Below are 19,133 nucleotides of genomic sequence, written 5' to 3' on the forward strand. Positions count from 1 at the left end.
GGTGCTGGAAGACTGGAGGTTGGCTAACGTGGTGCCACTATTTAAGAACAAAACATTGATGAAGCCATCATTGGATGTATTGGGCACCAAAGGGGCAGGATTGGTAGCTAATGTGGCAGGTTTTGCAGGATGCAGTGAGAAATCTCAGTAGATGTCATGGCAGAAATCCTTCCGAAATAGCCAACACATCGCAGACCTGGTCAAAAAAATATAAGATATAACCCAATATTTTCAAGGCTTTTTCCTCATATTCAGATTTCCTCAAACCAGGCAGCAACTGATTGCAGCTTAGATTAACATTTCAGTCTTCCATAAGAAAGGAGAATGTGCTGTTTGCCCTCTAGTGATTGTAGCTTTACAGGAAAAGGGGCTCTTAAAGTATACTCAGTTCCTTATTCAATTTGCAGGGTTGTGTAGGGTCACAGAAATCTGATCCGATGTGATGTGACATTCTAGGATAAAAGCTGGAGGATCAATAATTTATGAGAAAGCAAGGGATAAGGAGCGATGGCAATGATGACGAAGGCACACTGTTGAATAAATAGGAGCACTTTATTGATGAATTGCATTCTGATGGTCCCTTGAAGCTGTCACCTTGGGGTCTTCTGAGTGACAGCCCATTTGATGCTCCAATAAACTCGCTCCTGCTGCTTCTGAAACACCATGATCCAAGAATAGCACTGCGATCATATGGCTGGGCTGGTAATACCGATACCTGGACTAATGTTCCAAAGATATGAGGTGAAATCCCAAACAGGCACATTTCGATTTCATTAATTAATACATGTGTAATTAATTTTTAAAAAAACACTAGTCTCAATAATAGTGACCATGAGAAAACTGATTGATCTAAAAACCTATCTGGTTCACTAAAATCCTTTACTAAAGGAAATCTGCCATCCTTATGTAGATGTGACTCCAGACTCACAGCCAAGTGGTTGACTCAACTCCCTCTGAAATGGTACAGCAAACCAATCAGTTGTGTCAAACCACTGCAGAAAAGTCCAGCAACAATAAATCCAGGTAGGTTGACCATGGGAAAATCCTCCTCACTAATACGTGTGCCATATTTGGGAGAGGTGTCCAATAGGCTGTTCCAGCAGCAGCCTGGCACAGTCATACTCAGCAAATTTATTTCCAAACACTAGTATATGTACCACCATCACCATTCCTCAGTATGCCCTCCCCTAGTGGGCGGCACGGTGGCACAGTGGTTAGCACTGCTGCCTCACAGCGCCAGAGACCCGGGTTCAATTCCCGCCTCAGGCGACTGACTGTGTGGAGTTTGCACGTTCTCCCCGTGTCTGCGTGGGTTTCCTCCGGGTGCTCCGGTTTCCTCCCACAGTCCAAAGATGTGCAGGGTCAGGTGAATTGGCCATACTAAATTGCCCGTAGTGTTAGGTAAGGGGTAAATGTAGGGGTATGGGTGGGTTTCGCTTCGGCGGGTCGGTGTGGACTTGTTGGGCCGAAGGGCCTGTTTCCACACTGTAATCTAATCTAATCTAATCTAATCTAAAGGCAGGACACATCCACCAGATGTGGCCCAATTGCTGAGTCCTAGTTAATCTACCTGTGGCCAATGCAGATGTCCATAATGTGGGGTGGCAGCAGTGGGAAGTGGAGTTGAGGCCACATTCAGATTAACCATGACATTAATGAATGATAGAGCAAATGAGAGGACTGAATGGTCTACATCTGTTCCTAATTCTTCTATTCTTCTGACAGCATTGCTAGGAGTGGCCTTGTGGAGACAAAATCCTGCTGTGGACATCCTCCACTGTCTCGTGTAGTGCTGGCTTGAAACTAGGAAACCATAGTCACGAACTGTAATCTTGTAATGCTGTAAATGCATATCCTTCACTCCACCATTATCCTTAAACCAGGAGAACATGCCAGAAGCTGCACGGAACATACCTAGAGAGGGTTGCTAGCCTGGTGGATCTACAACACAGGATGACCTGCATGCTGAAAGATGCACCCAAGACATGCTAGGCAAAGTTAACTCAAATGCTGACATAGTCTATATTCAAATGCAGAAAGACCTGGAAGATATTCAGATTTGGACTCAGAAATGGCAAGTATTGCTTGTGCCATACAAGTGGCAGGTAATAGACATTTCCAACAAGAGAATCTAACCATTGCCCTTTGACGTTCATAGGCACTACTATTGCTGGATTTCCACACTATCACATCCTGAGAGTTACCATTGACCAGAAGCTGAACAGGACTGGGAATATAAATACTGCAGCTACAAAAGAAAGTCAGATGCTAGGAATTTCTAATGCGTAACTCATCCTCTGACACACTAAAACCTTGTCTACTATCAACAAGGCACAAGTCAGGAGTGTGATGGAATAATCCGCACTTGCCTGGATGATTGCAGCTCCAAGAACTCTTAAGAAGCTTGACACCTTCCAGGAGAAATAAGCCTGCTTGATGGCATCATAACCACCAGCCTCAGCATTCATTCTCTTTCTCACAAACATAGCAGAACCTGTCTGTATGCACTGCTTGAACTCAGGAGGTCCACTTTGACGGCCCCTTCCAAACCTAGGGCTTCCACTAGAAAAGAACATAAGCAGCAGTCACATGGGAAATCACTATCTGTAAGTTTTACATCCTAACTTGACACTATGTCAATTTTCCTTCAAAGTTGCTGGGGCAAAGTCCTGATGTTCACAATATAACAGTACTGTACCTCATTATGTGAGTTTGGTGGTTCAAGGAAACAGCTCACCATAACCTTCTAAGAGAAATTAGGATGGTCAATAAATGCTGGTTTTGCCAACAGTCTCCATGTCCCATGTAAGGCCGTGCCTCTTACCAGGGATATATTGAAACCATCACTGTGCTAAGTAATATAACCTGTGGCCATGTCAAATACACACTGTGGAAAGTATTGTAGAATGAACTCTGATGTGACATAAATGCAAAAGCTCCCCTTTGGGAGCCCCATGATTCTCTCTTTAAGAAGGGTCTGTTTCCATGCTGTACACCTCTCTGACTCTATGAAGTCTCAAGAAGCACATACTGTGTTGTGTTAGCCTAACCTGCTGTTCTGGCAACTTTTGCACGGGTGATCACTAAAATTGGATGATGGTAGCATGTTGCTGCCAACGCTACATGAATTGCCCAAGGTTAATTCTTGAAGTGTGTGTCAGCAGCCTGACGAATGATTCTCCAGCTACCTCCCAGTGTGACGTGACACAGATACCTTGTGACAATTTCTTTAAATGGTATAAAAGTCAGATGTGGTCATAATTTTTATAACCACCAGTACAAGCTGGCTGGGCAGGTGATCTTAGCTGCAGGCTTCCATGTAATTAATGATATTGGCTCTTTAATTCAGTGCATTCTTCTCATATGTCATGAAATCACTGAATTCTTAATGGCATCTTCTGGCACGTCCTGTTAGTCACACACTTTACCTCACACTTCAGCTCAAAATGTTTTGGTGCTACAAATTGCTGTAAGTGGAAGCTGATATAGGCATTAATGATGTCAATGGGATCTTGGTGAATGTTGGGACCCATAGTCTGCCTTCATAACTTGATCCAAGAGTATTTAGAATTATGGAACCAAGGTGGGCAGATATAAATCTAACTGAAAATGCAACAAGCTTGAGAGGCTGGATAGCTGGCTGCTATTTCTAAGCTTTTATGCTCTGGGAACAAAACATGTAGCATTCTGATAGACCTTGTAAAAATGTGACAAATGCTTTCTGACAGTCATCCACAAGACAAGCTGTAAAGAATGCAGAACAATCAAGAAATGTGACCTTGTAGCTAGTCCAAAAGAAATGGAATTCACTGGATTTAAAGAGAGAGATAACTGAGGGTAGATTAGTCAGGGTAGGTACATCCTTCTTGATAAACTACGCAAACCAGAAATGAAGATATGATTTGAAATCAATTTCAAATATATCACGATTCCCAAATATAAACACCGCACTTCAGCTGCCTGAAGGTCAAGAACAATATGTTTCAGCCTTGTGCGGCGTATTGAGTGATGTCATAATGATGGATGGAAAAGCTGGTATTGGAGGTAGATGCATTCTGAGCATTCAGTGCTGTTCCCCGCATGTCAGCTGATGTGCTATAGCAAAAGATGTTTGAAGGAAGATCAAAGACAGATATTGAACTACAGCTTACTTTGCTGATTGCTGGGTTTTGCAAGCAACTATCTAACAATGAGCCTGTTGACAAAGGACAGCACTCAAACACAGCAATCCCATTAGAAGTGTCAGCCTTTGCAACTGATCATGCAAGGCACAGGCACAAAGCGTAGGATTGTGTTTTAAAATCAGTCTTGCTATTGTACATAAAAGGAATTCAAATCAGCTGTTGTACAAGAAAAGACTACTCTCCCCAAAACAGTCATAGAGTCATAGAAATGTACAGCACGGAAACAGACCCTTCAGTCCAACCTGTCCATGCCGACCAGATATCCCAATTCAATCTAGTCCCACCTGCCAGCACCCGGCCCATATCCCTCCAAACATTTCCTAGACATATATCCATCCAAATGCCTCTTAAATGTTGCAATTGTACCAGCCTCCACCACTTCCTCTGGCAACTCATTCCATACGCGTACCAACGTCTGGGTGAAAAGGTTGCCCCGTAGGTCTCTCTTATATCTTTCCCCTCTCACCCTAAACCTATGCTCTCTAGTTCTGGACTCCCTGATCCCAGAGAAAAGACTTCACCTATTTACCCTATCCATGCCCCTCATAATTTTGTAAACCTCTATAAGGTCACCCTTCACCCTCCAATGCTCCAGGTAAAACAGCCCCAGCACTTATTAAAATAAAAAGAGTGTTACTGTTCATTCAGGAAATCCAAGTTACTGCAGCCATATGCACTTCATATGCATATTGTGACATTACCTTGATTGCCCTTGCTGGGTTATTAACCACATCTGCCAAATTGTGGTACAAGGTCATTGTTGTTTGAGGTAATTTGCTACCATCCATCCTCCTTTTGTCTAAGTTTTCAACAAACAATAATTGTGCTTTGGTTAAATCTCATCAGTTATGATACTATATCTCTGGCCTGCGTAATGATTAGTGGTACAGGATATATCACTCTTTCCAGGAGAGGCATTATTCTAAATTAACAGCATGGCTTATTGCATTATAGCAATAAGTATAGTAAAGCATAATTACTAGGACCCTAAAAGCCAGCAGCATTTATATCTACTCTCTACAAAACCAAGAACCCACAGACTGTGTGAAATCAGCAGAATGGATGGAATCCAATGTAACAGGAACATTAACTCCTTCAGAACCATTGCATTATACAACATCTTTCCCAAGCCATAACCCCAATAATAAGCCCTGCATACATTTGTGTGTATAGCTATATTTACCACTAACACCACCCTCCCATCTCCCCTCAAGTTTCTGACTTCATCAATGCAAAGTTAAAAATCACACAACACCAGGTTATAGTCCAACAGGTTTAGTTGGAAGCACACTAGCTTTCGGAGCGTCGCTCCTTCATCAGGTGACTCAATCACCTGGTGAAGGAGCGGCACTCCGAAAGCTAGTGTGCTTCCAATTAAACCTGTTGGACTATAACCTGGTGTTGTGTGATTTTTAACTTTGTAAACCCCAGTCCAGCACCGGCATCTCCAAATCATGACTTCATCAATGCAGACAGACTTGGAATTTCACTATTTTGCTCGGACACACTTTGTTCTGAAATGGAAAAATGGTTGGTATTTTAACTGAGAACTATTGGTTTTGTTTCTGTCGATCATTAAGCTTAGGATATTTTATCTCTTGGATAATCCAGACTGAGTATGTTGTTCCTTGTTGACTTTGTTATTTGAAATACCTAAAATCTTGTGAATTTCCTTCCTGGAAGTTAGATGTGCTGTTGAAGTAAATACTTTATCCATGCAGTGTCCTGGATTTCTGGATCAGGCAATTGTTTTCTAGTTGAGCAAGTTGTCTCTTTCTTGCAATTTCCTGGATGTTCCGACCAGGCAATTTCTTCTTTTTGATCATGTTGTGGATCTGCGGGTATTGGTCTGGCTCTCTCGGAGTCATACACAGTTTGTCTCTGTTGAGACAACAGTACCGACATCAGTAAAAGTGAAACCCATTTGTCTGTATTTTTTAAATGCAGATTCCAAAAATAACAACATCTTGTGCCTCTTTATCACTATATATTGCCATTCCTTTCACATTCCACTGTATTAGATGACAATGAAAGTCAGTGTCAGGTTATCTGCCACCACAAAGCAGGAGAAGTGGTTAAAGGTGACAGATGATGAGTCAGACTTACCGGTTGAGTCCTGTAGCTGGTCCTTCAGCAAGAATACGTTCAACTTAATAAAAAGATTGAACATTTCAAAGCAAATGAGGGCCCACCCATGGTAACCAGCATGCTGACACCATTCACACATTGACTTCTGGTCCCAGAAGTCACTCCCATGAATGGCCATCAGAGGTCTGCGCAGATGAAATCAAAATTAGCTGGAATGCTGTTTGTGATGGATAGTTTTCAGAAATTGGTCAAATTCTGCATCTAAGCATTCCACAAGACATGGTTAATCTGATATGTGCACTCTGAGTGTCTAGTCAATACAGGAGTCAAAAGGCAGTCACGCTGTAGGGATACATCTACAAACAGTAGAACTCGGAGCACACCTTCAGACTTAGAGGCACTGCATATGAATGACCTTGCAAATACTGATTTCAGAGAACCTTTTTAGATTAAAATGAAACGAACCTGATATAACCAGTACCTTCCTCATCAAAACTGCCTTTATGGGTCAATGGACTATTGTGAAATGGTTGTATTATTTCAGATTTGATGAGAATTGTTTGAGACAATCTTTGACACAGCTGTGACTTTGGGTTTAAAGAAATGTGTATTTCGGTAGAGTAGTATCAGCAGTCAAAATGAACAAGGGGAAAGCAGCAGCCAAAAACCTCAGTGGGAACACTGCACAGGAACACTAATTTGTGACTGTGAAATTGTTTTAACTTCAGGAAAGAACCAGGGTTTTGATGTTTGTAAGTTCATTTGTAAATGCTGATGTAAAATGAAATGGTTCCAGGGTGCTTTGTATTTGTGCTTGTAAATTTATCATAGAACATCAAACATAGAACAATATAGCACAGTACAGGCCCTCTGGCCCTCGATATTGTGCCAACCTTTTATCCTACTCTAAGTTCAAACTAACTGACACATCCTTCATTGTACTATCTCCCATGTGCCTATCCAAGAGTCACTTAAATGTCCCTAATGTATCTGACTCTACTACACTGCTAGCAGCGCAATCCATACATCCACCACTCTCTGTGTCAAGAACCTTCCTCTGTCATATCCCCTAAACCTTCCTCCAATCACCTTAAAATTCTGCCCCCTCATGATAGCCATTTCTGCCCTGGGAAAAAATCTCTGCCTATCCACTCTATCTCTGCCTCTCATCATCTTGTACACCTCTATCAAGTCACTTCTCATCCTTCTTTGCTCCAATAAGAAAAGCACTGGCTCCCTCAACCTTTCTTCATAAGACATGCCCTTCAGTCCAGGCAACATCCTGGTAAAGCTCCTCTGCACCCTCTCCAAAGCCTCCACATCTTTCTTATAATGAGGCGACCAGAACTGAACGCAATATTCTAAGTGTGGTCTAACCAGGGGCTGCAGTATAAACTCGAAGCTCTTAAACTCAATCCCGCTGCTAACGAAAGCCAACACACGATACGCCTTCTTAACAACCTCATTGACTTGGGTGGCAACTTTGAGGGATCAATGAACATGGACCCCAAGATCTCTCTGTTCCTTCACACTGCCAAGAATCCTGCCTTTAACTCTGTATTCTGCATTCAAATTTGACCTTCCAAAGTGAATTACTTCACACTTTTCCAAGTTGAACTCCATCTACCACTTATCAGCCCTGTCAATGTCCTGATTCAACCTACAACAGCCCTCCACACTGTCCACAACTTCACCAATCTTCATGTCATTGGCAAACTTATTAACCCACCCTTCCGCTTCCTCATCCAAGTCACCACCACCTTCTGTCTTCTGTGGGCCAGCCAGTTCTGTGTCCAGATAGCCGGATTTCCCTGTATCCCCTGCCTCCTTACTTTCTGAATGATTCTACCAAACGCCTTGTTAAAATCCATGTACACTACATCTAATACTCTACCTTCATCAATGTGTTTTGTCACATCCTCAAATAATTCAATAAGGTTTGTGAGGCAGAACCTGTTTTTACCCTCATAAAACCATGCTGACTATCTCTAATCAAACTATGGCTTTCCAAACAATCATAAATCCTGTCTCTCAGAATCCTCTCCAATAAATTGCCCACCACAGATGTAAGACTGAGTGGTCTGTAATTCCCAGGGTTATCCCTATCCAATTTCTTGAACAATGGAATAACATTTGCCACCCTCCAATCATCTGGCACTACTCCAGTGGGCAGTGAGGACATAGAGATCATTACCAAAAGCATAGCAATTTATTCCCTCACTTCCCATAGTAATCCCATTTGGTCCAGGGGATTTATCTATCCTTATGTTTTTCAAAATTTTCAGCACATCCTCCTTCTTGACATCAACGTGTTCGAACATATCAGTCTGTTTCACGCTGTCCTCACAAATGTCAAAGTCCCTCTCAGTAGTGAATACTGAAGCAAAGTATTTATTCAGGGCCTCCCCTATCTCCTCTAACTCCAGGCACAAGTTCCCTTCACTATTCCTAATTAGCTCTGCCCTCACTCTGGCCATCCTCTTGTTCCTCACATAAGTGTAGAATGCCTTATGGTTTTCCTTAATCCTACCCAGTAAAACTTTTTGTGCCCCCCTTCTATCTCTCCTAAGTCCATTCTTCAGTTCTTCCCTGGCTACCTTGTAAACCTCTAGAGCCTTGTCTGATCCTTGCCTCCTCAACCTGAAGTAAGTTCTTGACTAAATGTTCCACATCCCTTATCAACATCATAGAACATAGAACATAGAAAAATACAGCGCAGTACAGGCCCTTTGGCCCTCGATGTTGCGCCGATCCAAGCCCACCTAACCTACACTAGCCCACTATCCTCTATATGCCTTCCAATGCCCGTTTAAATGCCCATATATAGGGAGAGTCCACCACTGCTACTGGCAGGGCATTCCATGAACTCACGACTCGCTGAGTAAAGAATCTACCCCTAACATCTGTCCTATACCTACCACCCCTTAATTTAAAGCTATGCCCCCTCGTAATAGTTGACCCATACGTGGAAAAAGGTTCTCATGGTCAACCCTATCTAAACCCCTAATCATCTTGTACACCTCTATCAAGTCACCCCTAACCAGTGCCTCCACATCCTTCCTATAGTATGGCGACCAAAACTGCACACAATACTCCAGATGCGGCCGCACCAGAGTCTTATACAACTGCAACATAACCTCAGGACTCCAGAACTCAATTCCTCTACCAATAAAAGCCAGTACGCCATATGCCTTCTTCACCGCACTATTTACCTGGGTGGCAACTTTCAGAGATCTGTGTACATGGACACCAAGATCCCTCTGCTCATCCACACTACCAAGTATCCGACCATTAGCCCAGTACCTCATCTTTCTGTTACTCTTACCAAAGTGAATCACCTCACACTTACCTACATTGAACTCCATTTGCCACCTTTCTGCCCAGTTCTGCAGCTTATCTATATCCCGCTGTAACCTGCCACATCCTTCCTCACTGTCAACAACTCCACCGACTTTCGTATCATCCGCATACTTGCTCACCCAACCTTCTAGCCCCTCCTCCAGGTCATTTATAAAAATGACAAACAACAATGGTCCCAAAACAGATCCTTGCAGAACACCGCTAGTAACTGCACTCCAAGATGAACCTTTACCATCAACTACTACCCTCTGTCTTCTTCCAGCCAGACAACTCCTAATCCAACCCTCCAACTCACCCTCAATGCCATACCTCCGTATTTTTTGCAGTAGTCTACCATGGGGAACCTTATCAAACGCCTTACTAATATCCATATACACCATATCTACCGCTTTACCCTCGTCCACCTCCTTAGTCACCTTCTCAAAGAATTCAATAAGGTTTGTGAGGCACGACCTGCCCTTCACAAAACCATGCTGACTATCCTTGACCACATTATTCCTATCCAGATGTTCATAAATCCTATCCCTTACAATTCTCTCTAAGACTTTGCCCACAACAGAAGTGAGACTCACCGGCCTATAGTTACTAGGGTTATCCTTACTCCCCTTCTTGAACAAGGGAACTACATTTGCCATCCTCCAGTCTTCTGGCAGTATTCCTGTAGACAACGAGGACATAAAAATCAAGGCCAATGGCTCTGCAATCTCCTCCCTTGCTTCCAAGAGAATCCTAGCATAAATGCCATCAGGCCCAGGGGACTTATCTATTTTCACCCTTTCCAGAATTTCCAACACCTCTTCCCTACATACCTCAAAGCCGTCCATTCTAATTAGTCATAATAGACTAATAAAAGAAGAACAGAGCACCATTTCCAATCACTCCTTCTTGATAGAATCCTTGAAAGTAGAATCGCAGGTAGACAGGATAGTGAAGCAGGCATTTGGTACACTTGCCTTTATTAGTCAATGCATTGAGCATAGGAGTGGAGATTTCGTGGACCCACAGTTCCAGACATTGGTTAGGCCACTTTTGGAATACTGTGTTCAATTCTGGTCTCCCTGCTATTGAAATGATGTTGTTAAACTTGAAAGGATTCATAAACAATTGACAAGGATGTTGCTGGGGTTGGAGGTTTCCAATGATAGGGACAGGCTGAATATGGTGGGCCTTTTTTCCCTGGAGCATTGGAGACTGAGGGGTGACCTGATAGAGATTAGTAAAATCATAAGGGGCATGGCTATGGTAAGGTCTTTTCCCAGGGTAAGGGAGTCCAAAACTAGAGGGCATAGGTTTAAAGTGAGAGGAGAAAAATATAAAAGGGACCTAAGGGGCAATGTTTTCACACAGAGGGTGGTGCATGTATGGAATGAGCTGTCAGAGGAAGAGGTGGAAGCTGGTACAATTACAACATTTAAAAGGCATTTGGATGGGCATATGAATAGAAATGATTTAGAGGGAAAAGGGCCAAATGTTGGCAGTTGGGACTAGATTTATTCAGGATATTTGTTCAGCATGGACGAGTTGGACCAAAAGGTCTGTTTTCTATCTGGTTGAACATAAGGGATAGAGATCACAGGGAGGTGAGAGTTCCCTCATCATCATCTAGAGTGCATAGATTTTAGCAAGATCCACAAGGCAGGTTGCTCATTGCATTAAAAGTTCATGGAAACCAAAGGCAAGCCAATGGCAAGCTGGATTCAGAGTTGTTAGCAGGAAGTGAAGGATAATGGTCAGTAGTTGTTTCTGTGGCTTAAAGACTCTTTCCCCTTGGTTTCTGCTGGGCTGTGACTCCTTGTTACTCATCGTGTATATCAGTGAATTAGATTTAACTGGATAGCACATGGTTAAGAAATTCACAGATAATACAAAAATTTGCTGAAGGATTAACTTGAGGAAGAAAGCTTTACACCATAGGTAGATATCAGTGGACTGGTCTGGAGACCAGGGAAGTGACAAATGAGTTTCAATCTGGTAAGTGTGAAGTGTGCATTTGTGCAGGGCAGACAAAGGGAAATCCACAGCGAATAGTAAAATACTAAAGAGTGTAAAGTAACAGGAAGATATTGGAGTACATATCCCTTAAGGTGGCAGGACAGGGAAATAAGATGGTTAAGAAGGAATTATGGGACACCTTCTTTTAATAGCTGAGAAATGGACTGTACCAGACAGTAATGTTAAAACTGAATAAAATGAGTTACACCACAAACAAAATAGTTTGTTTTCTTATTCACTCACAGGACGAGGGCATCACTGGCCAGGCCAGCATTTATTACCTATCTCTAATTGGCCATCGGGTAATTAGGAGTCAACCACATTGCTGTGGGTCTGGAGTCACATGTAGGACAGACCAGATGAGGATGGCAGATTCCTTCCCTAAAGGACATTAGTGACCCGGATGGGTTTTTCCTGACAATTGGCAATGGGTTCATGACCTTAATTAGACTCTTAATTCAAAATTTTTATTGAGTTCAAATTCCACCATCTACCATGGCAGGATTCAAACTTGGGTCCACAAAACGTTACCTGGTTCATTGGATTAGCCCAATGATAATACCACCAGACCATTGCCTACCCTTGTAAGATTCCTTACTGAAGGAAGGATGTGATTGTTTTATAAGGATTTTGCCAGGATAGCAGAAAAGATTTAATAGACTGGATTTGTTTTCTTTGAAACAAATTAGGCTATTGGGAAAGGTGTTTGAGGGGGTTAGACAGAGTGGAAGATCCAGTTTCCTTTAGTAGATAGTCAATAACTAGGGGGCATAGTAAGACACATAGAAAAGAAACAAAGAAACACAGAAAATAGGAGCATGAGAAAACCATTTGACTCCTTGAGCCTGCTCCACTACTCGATACAACTATTCGCTACTTCCTGCCGCGCGAGATCACCTCCGCTATCCTGACAGCAGTTTACATACCACCCCATGCGGAAGTGAAGAGTGGTCTTGATGAAATGTATACTGCTATAAATGGACTTGAGACATACGACCCTGAAGCCTTGTTCCTCGTAGCCAATGACTTCCACTAGGCCAACCTCAAGAGGGTGCTATCAAAATACTATCAACATGTCCCCTGTCCTACCAGAAGGCCGAACATCTTTGATCATTGCTACACAACCATCAACAGGGGACAAAACGTCTGCAACACAAATTCCCAGCTCGGTGAACAGAACCACAACAACTTCTTCAAAAACTCAATCAAGTTTGTGAGACATGATTTCCCATGCACAAAGCTATGCTGATTATCCCTAAGCAGTCCTTGCCTTTCCAAATACGTGTAAATACTGTCCCTCAGGATTCCCTCCAACAACTTGCCCACTACCAACATCAGGTTCATCGGTCTATAGTTTCCTAGCTTGTCCTTACCACCTTTCTTAAATAGTGGCACCACGTTACCCAACCACTAGTCTTCCGGCACCTCATCTGTGACTATCAATGATACAAATATCTCAGCAGAGGACCCGGCAATCACTTCCCAAGCTTCCCACAGAGCTCTAGGGTACAACTGATCAGGTCCTGGGAATTTATCCACCTTTATATGTTTCAAGCTATCCAGTACTTCCTCCTCTGTATTATAGACATTTGTCAAGATGTCACAATCTATTTCCCTACATTCTATATCGACCATGTTTGTCTTCACAGTAAACACTGATGCAAAATATTCATTTATATACCCCCTTTTTCCTTCACTCAATCTCTCCTGTCGAAACCTGACTTATGCTTCTTTCTTTTTCTTAATAAAACCCTCAATTTCTCTCAAGATCCAGCATTTCCTACACCTACCAGCCTTTCCTTTCACCCTATCAAGAATATACTGTCTCTGGACTCCCATTATCTCATTTCTGAAGGCTTCACATTTTCCAGCTGGCCCTTTACCTGCAAACATTTGCCCTCAATCAACTTTTGAAAGTTCTTGCCGAATACTGCCAAAGTTAGCCTTCCTCCAATTTAGAACAACTTTTACATCCAGTCTATCCTTTTTCCATCAGTATTTTAAAACAATTAGAATTATGGTCACTGGCCCCAAAGTGCTCCCCCACTGGCACCTCAGTCACCTGCCCTGCTTTATTTCACAAGAGTAGGTCAAGTTTTGCACCTTTCTACCACTTTGTATGGTATGATCTACCAGTACAGTATGCAAAACAAAATTTTTCACTTTACCTCGGTACATGTGACAATAATAAATCAAATCAACAAACCAAACCAATAAATAGATATGACCATAGCTGATTGTCAAACTCAATACTTTGGTCCTACTGTCTCCCCATACTCTTTGATTCCTTACGAGCCCTAAGAACTGTACCTGACTCCTTCTTGAAAATGTTCAATATTTTGGCCTCTAGAATTTTTAACAATGATATTCTCTCATTTTCCTTTGACTCATGCAAAGTTAACAGACCTGTAGCTCTCTTGTTTCCTTTTAAATAGTGAAGTGACATTTGTTAGATTCCAATCTGCAAGAACCATTCCAGAATTTAATAGTTCAAAGAACCGGAGAGGCGATACGAAGTTTTTTTCTTGTCTCACACCAAGGGCGATGTAAATCGGGAGATCTTCTTCTGAAAGGGTAATAATTGCCAGAAATCCTCATCGCTCCAGAATATGTGCTTGAAGTTCCATAAAGCTTCAAGGTTACAGAGTAAGAGCTGGGCAGAGGAATTACCTGGATAGCTCTTTTCAGATAGGCACAGACACAGGGCTGAATGGCCTGCTTCCGAGCTCTACATTTGTTGATAGCATGAGGAATGACTTTTTTGGTCAGTGAGTTCCAAGGCACAACTATGATTAGATTCTGGATCAGTGGTGCTGGAAGAGCACAGCAGTTCAGGCAGCATCCAACGAGCAGCGAAATCGACGTTTCGGGCAAAAGCCCTTCATCAGGAATAAAGGCAGTGAGCCTGAAGCATGGAGAGATAAGCTAGGGGAGGGTGGGTGTGGGGAGAGAGTAGCATAGAGTACAATGGGTGAGTGGGGGAGGAGATGAAGGTGATAGGTGAGGGAGGAGAGGGTGGAGTGGATAGTTGGAAAAGGAGCTAGGCAGGTCGGCCAAGTCCGGACAAGTCATGGGGACAGTGCTGAGCTGGAAGTTTGAAACTAGGATGAGGTGGGGGAAGGGGAAATGAGGAAGCTGTTGAAGTCCACATTGATGCCCTGGGTTTGAAGTGTTCCGAGGCGGAAGATGAGGCGTTCTTCCTCCAGGCGTCTGGTGGTGAGGGAGCGGCGGTGAAGGAGGCCCAGGACCTCCATGTCCTTGGCAGAGTGGGAGGGGGAGTTGAAATGTTGGGCCACGGGGCTGTGTGGTTGATTGGTGCGGGTTCCCTAAAGCACTCTGCTAGGAGGCACCCAGTCTCCCCAGTGTAAACGAGACCGCATCGGAAGCAACGGATACAATAAATGATATTAGTGGATGTGCAAGTAAAACTTTGATGGATGTGGAAGGCTCCTTTAGGGCCTTGGATAGAGGTGAGGGAGGAGGTGTGGGTGCAGGTTTTACAGTTCCTGCGGTGGCAGGGGAAAGTGCCAGGATGGGAGGGTGGGTCGTAGGGGGGCGTGGACCTGACCAGGTAGTCGATTAGAGTTTGGTCATTTGGGGTAATGTCAGCTGGTTCACCTTTAAGCAAAGTGTGGTGAGAGTCTAGAGATCCCCCCAACCACCCTCCACTTCCACAGCTATTGAAGGGTTAATTGGAAAATGTAAAAGTGTGATTTTATTTGACAAATATCTTACCTAGTACAGGTGAAGTTATGATCAAATTAAATGGTGGAACATGCTTGCGGGATTAAATAGCCTACAGTCCTGTCTCTGTCATCCTATGAATGCAAATACTCTGCAGGATCTGGTAAAGTAGAATTTGTGTTTTGAAATGGCAGAATGTCATGAAAGTGGATCTCATTAATTATGCTGAGTTCTTCCAAGAAGAACAAAGTGATTGTGCAGGTCCCACAGGAGATAGCCTCAGCTGTGAAAGCACGGTTTAAGATGCTTCACACATCAGCTAAGATACTTTTGGGGAAACAAAGACAGTCAAGTATTTAAAACCAAACAGTGCAACAGCTTTTCTGTTAACTGTATTAATGACAAGAGGGCTCGCACATAAACTTTAAGCCCAAACAGGCCATTCAGCCCATCAGATTGATTTTGGTATTTATTCTCCACGCGTCATCTTCTACCCCTCTTCATCCAACCCATTCCTTTTACTCCTTTCATTTTCATGCATTTATTTGGTTTCCTCTTCAACGTATTCCTTCTGGTATAGAATTCACTTCCTGGGAAAGACATGCTTCCTGAATTCTTTATCGGATTTATCAGTCCAAAGCTTCATAGAAACGTATAAGGAAGTTGTTTTAAATGTGTATTGAATACTTGGCCCAACCTCAAGTGGAGAATTGCTTCAGATTGTGGGCATCACACTTCAAAAAGGAATGTGGAAACGTTGGAGATGATGCAGAACAAAAGGATCCAAGGATGAGGAATTGCATTTACATTGAGAATTTGGAAAAGTTGGGACTGTTTCTTTTGGAGTTAAAAAAAACTAGAAGCGAGAGGCAACATCAACTGAAGCGCCAAGCAGAGAATTGGATTATTATTTGGAAAGAAAGAATGTGCAGAGTTACAGAGAGTGGATAGAGATTAGATTCCCGACAGTGTGGAAACAGGCCCTTCAGCTCAACAAGTCCACACCGACCCTCCGAAAAGTAACCCACCCAGATACATTTCCCTCTGACTAATGCACCTAACACTATGGGCACTTTAGCCTGGCCAATCCACCTAACCTGCACATCTTTGAATTGTGGGAGGAAACCAGAGCAAACCCCCACAGACATGGGGAGAATGTGCAAACACCACACAGACAGTCACCCAAGGCTGTAAGCGAGCCTGGATCCCTGGCACTGTAAGGCAGCAGTGCTAACCACTGAGCCACCGTGCCACCCACAAATGTGAATTGCTTCTTCAGAGAGGCAACACAGTTACAAGAGGCTGAATGGTCTCCTTCTGTGCTGTAACCATTCTGTGACATGGTAGCTACCGCGCATTTATAACCCCTGAATTCAGAATCCAGCAAAATGAAGAGTAAGAGCAGGGAATTAGCTGGCTGAATGGTACTCGATAAACCAACTGGACAATTCATATTGTATTATGTACAAGGGCAAGGATGCAATATGATACATTCACTCAACCAAACGTTGCATTTTATTTGCGGCATATCAAGCTGCAGTGATGTTTCTGAAGAAGAAAGATCTCTGGTGCAGTTCTCTGGTGACAAGACAACCTGCAACCAAATTAAAATTCAACACAAGCTGTTCATAGCTCACCCGACAAATCCATCACTGATCAAGGGAAGGGGAAGGAGCAGAGGAATTTCCCAAGCTGCTGAAAATGGCTGTAATGAAAAGGAAAAAATACTGATAAAACTTCGGAAGGTGAGAAAACTTTGGAAGTTGAGATTTGAAAAAACATTTATTTGGAAACTTGAATAAGAATCATAGTGGACTCAAAACATTAACTCTGTTTCTCTCTCCACAGTTGCTGCAAGACCTGTTGGGTTTTGCAGTGCTTTCGCTTTTTATTTCAGATTTCCAGCAATCATAGTATTTTGGTTTTAGTGGAATGAATCGATACAAAGTTCCAGTGGATGTGAGTTATGTGCACTGATTATAAGTGCATACAGTGCAGTGACTGAAGTTTGTAGATGCTTCAAAGGCAAACAGGCCCTAAGTGTTCCCAAAGGCAAATGTGGCTTCTGTATGTTTTATTTGTTCACTTTTGGTATTGTTGAATTAGAAGTGAATGTTTTGAATATTTTGAAGGTTTCTGGCTGCATTAATTGGGCTACACTAGACATTGGGAAAAAAAGTAGCAATCTCTTAGACAGGACTTGAAGATGACTGTGTGTTGTCCATAATGTTGTTTAGCTAAATGCAACTGGCCAGATGAGAAACCAGTGCATTATTCTATAAAACAAAGCAGAGCCAGAGAAGACCTAAATAGAAACTGTCCTCAGAACCATACAATCCTACGCCACACAAGAAAGCCATTCATCTAATTGTCCCTGTGCTGGCTCAGTAGAATAGTCATCTCATTAGTTCCATACTATTCTTCCTTCCAAACAGCTCTACATTATTTTTCTTCCCACGTATATTTCCAGTTGCCATTTGGAAGTTGCAATTAAAACTATTTCCTTCACCCATTCAGGTTGTGGTTTCCAGCTCATGATAACTCAATGCTAAAAGAAAGCTCCTTATTTCCATCTAGTTCCTTTGACAATAATCTTAAATCTGTGTCATCTAGTTATCAAACCTCTGTCAGAAGAAACAGTTTCCCTTATCTAATGTATCAGAACCCTTCATAGACATTGAACAAAACACCTTGATTTATGCTGTTTGAAGCACTGAAGCAGCAAAACTGGAAGATAAATAACATGAAATATTTTTGAATCTGTGTATTTAAAGCTTGTTTGATAAGTGGACACTAGCAGTGTGGGCACAAAAACTGACTCCGAAACAGAAAAGAGAAATGTGAATTGTTGCTTTTTTATAGACGACTAGACAATGACATTTCCTCAGTGACTAGTATTAGAACAGAACAGAATAGAATCCCCACAGTGTGGAAACAGGCCCTTAGGTGTCATATTTACACAAAGTCAAAAATCACACGACACCGGGTTATAGTCCAACATGTTTATTTGAAACCGCTTTTGGAGCACCTGCTCTTTCCTCAGGCTCCAAATGTTTGCAGTTTCAAATAAACCTGTTGGACTATAACCCAGTGTCATTTGATCATCAACTTTGTCCATCCAAGTTCAATACCGGCACCTCCACATCATGCTTATACAAGGTCCACGGAGCAGTTCATGAGGTGCAGATTTGAGCATATTTCTTAGTTTCTTAAGTGTTCCAATTTAAAAGTAATCCAAACAAATGATAATTTATTATGTTACTATCATCAAACATTGCTAAGTAAAAATGATTGTTATTATCTTAAAAAGATTCAAAGTAGGTTTGGATAAAAGATACTTATAAAGATGAAAAAAGATACTTATAAAGATGAAATAAGATCAGGTATTCATTGCAGATCTGTTATTTCCCTGTAGACTCTCTTTCTGAGATGAAGGAGTTGAAATCCAAATTCAGCTTTTGCAATGGCTTCAGTAGTTGAATGGCTGGAGGTTTCCTCTACAGGTGAACTACGTAGAAAACATTCTAGGTGGGAATCAACATGAATTTATTTTGCCTTTATGGCACTACACGATGTGACTCTTCATAGCCTGACTCACTATAGCATTCTTGATGAAGAGCTTATGGTCAAAAGGTCGACTCTGCTGCTCCTCGGATGCTGCCTGACCTGCTGTGCTTTTCTAGCACCACACTCTCGACTCTGATCTCCAGCATCTGCAGTCCCCACTTTCCCCTGACTCAATACAGCAGTCCATCAGCTGGTTTGGCTTTTCCCTTGTGCTTCTTTTGGCTGAGACCTCTCCTTTCTGATGGTGTCTCCACAGTT

At 42.5% G+C, this 19,133-nt stretch overlaps 1 long non-coding RNA gene across 1 annotated transcript; it reads right to left on the minus strand.

The window, feature by feature from the left end:
* Nucleotides 1-544: 544 nt before the first annotated feature.
* LOC148148502 (uncharacterized) lies at nt 545-17,010 on the minus strand. Its single transcript, XR_015758742.1, has 3 exons — nt 16,946-17,010; nt 5,838-6,065; nt 545-720 (listed from the first exon to the last, which is right to left on the minus strand). It is a non-coding gene; the product is annotated as an uncharacterized LOC148148502 (long non-coding RNA).
* Between the last annotated feature and the right edge of the window lie 2,123 nt (nt 17,011-19,133).

Source organism: Chiloscyllium plagiosum, unplaced genomic scaffold, assembly GCF_037043375.1.
Source record: "Chiloscyllium plagiosum isolate Xiang-an unplaced genomic scaffold, Cpla_swu_hap1 HiC_scaffold_12, whole genome shotgun sequence".
Lineage (NCBI taxonomy): Eukaryota > Metazoa > Chordata > Chondrichthyes > Orectolobiformes > Hemiscylliidae > Chiloscyllium > Chiloscyllium plagiosum.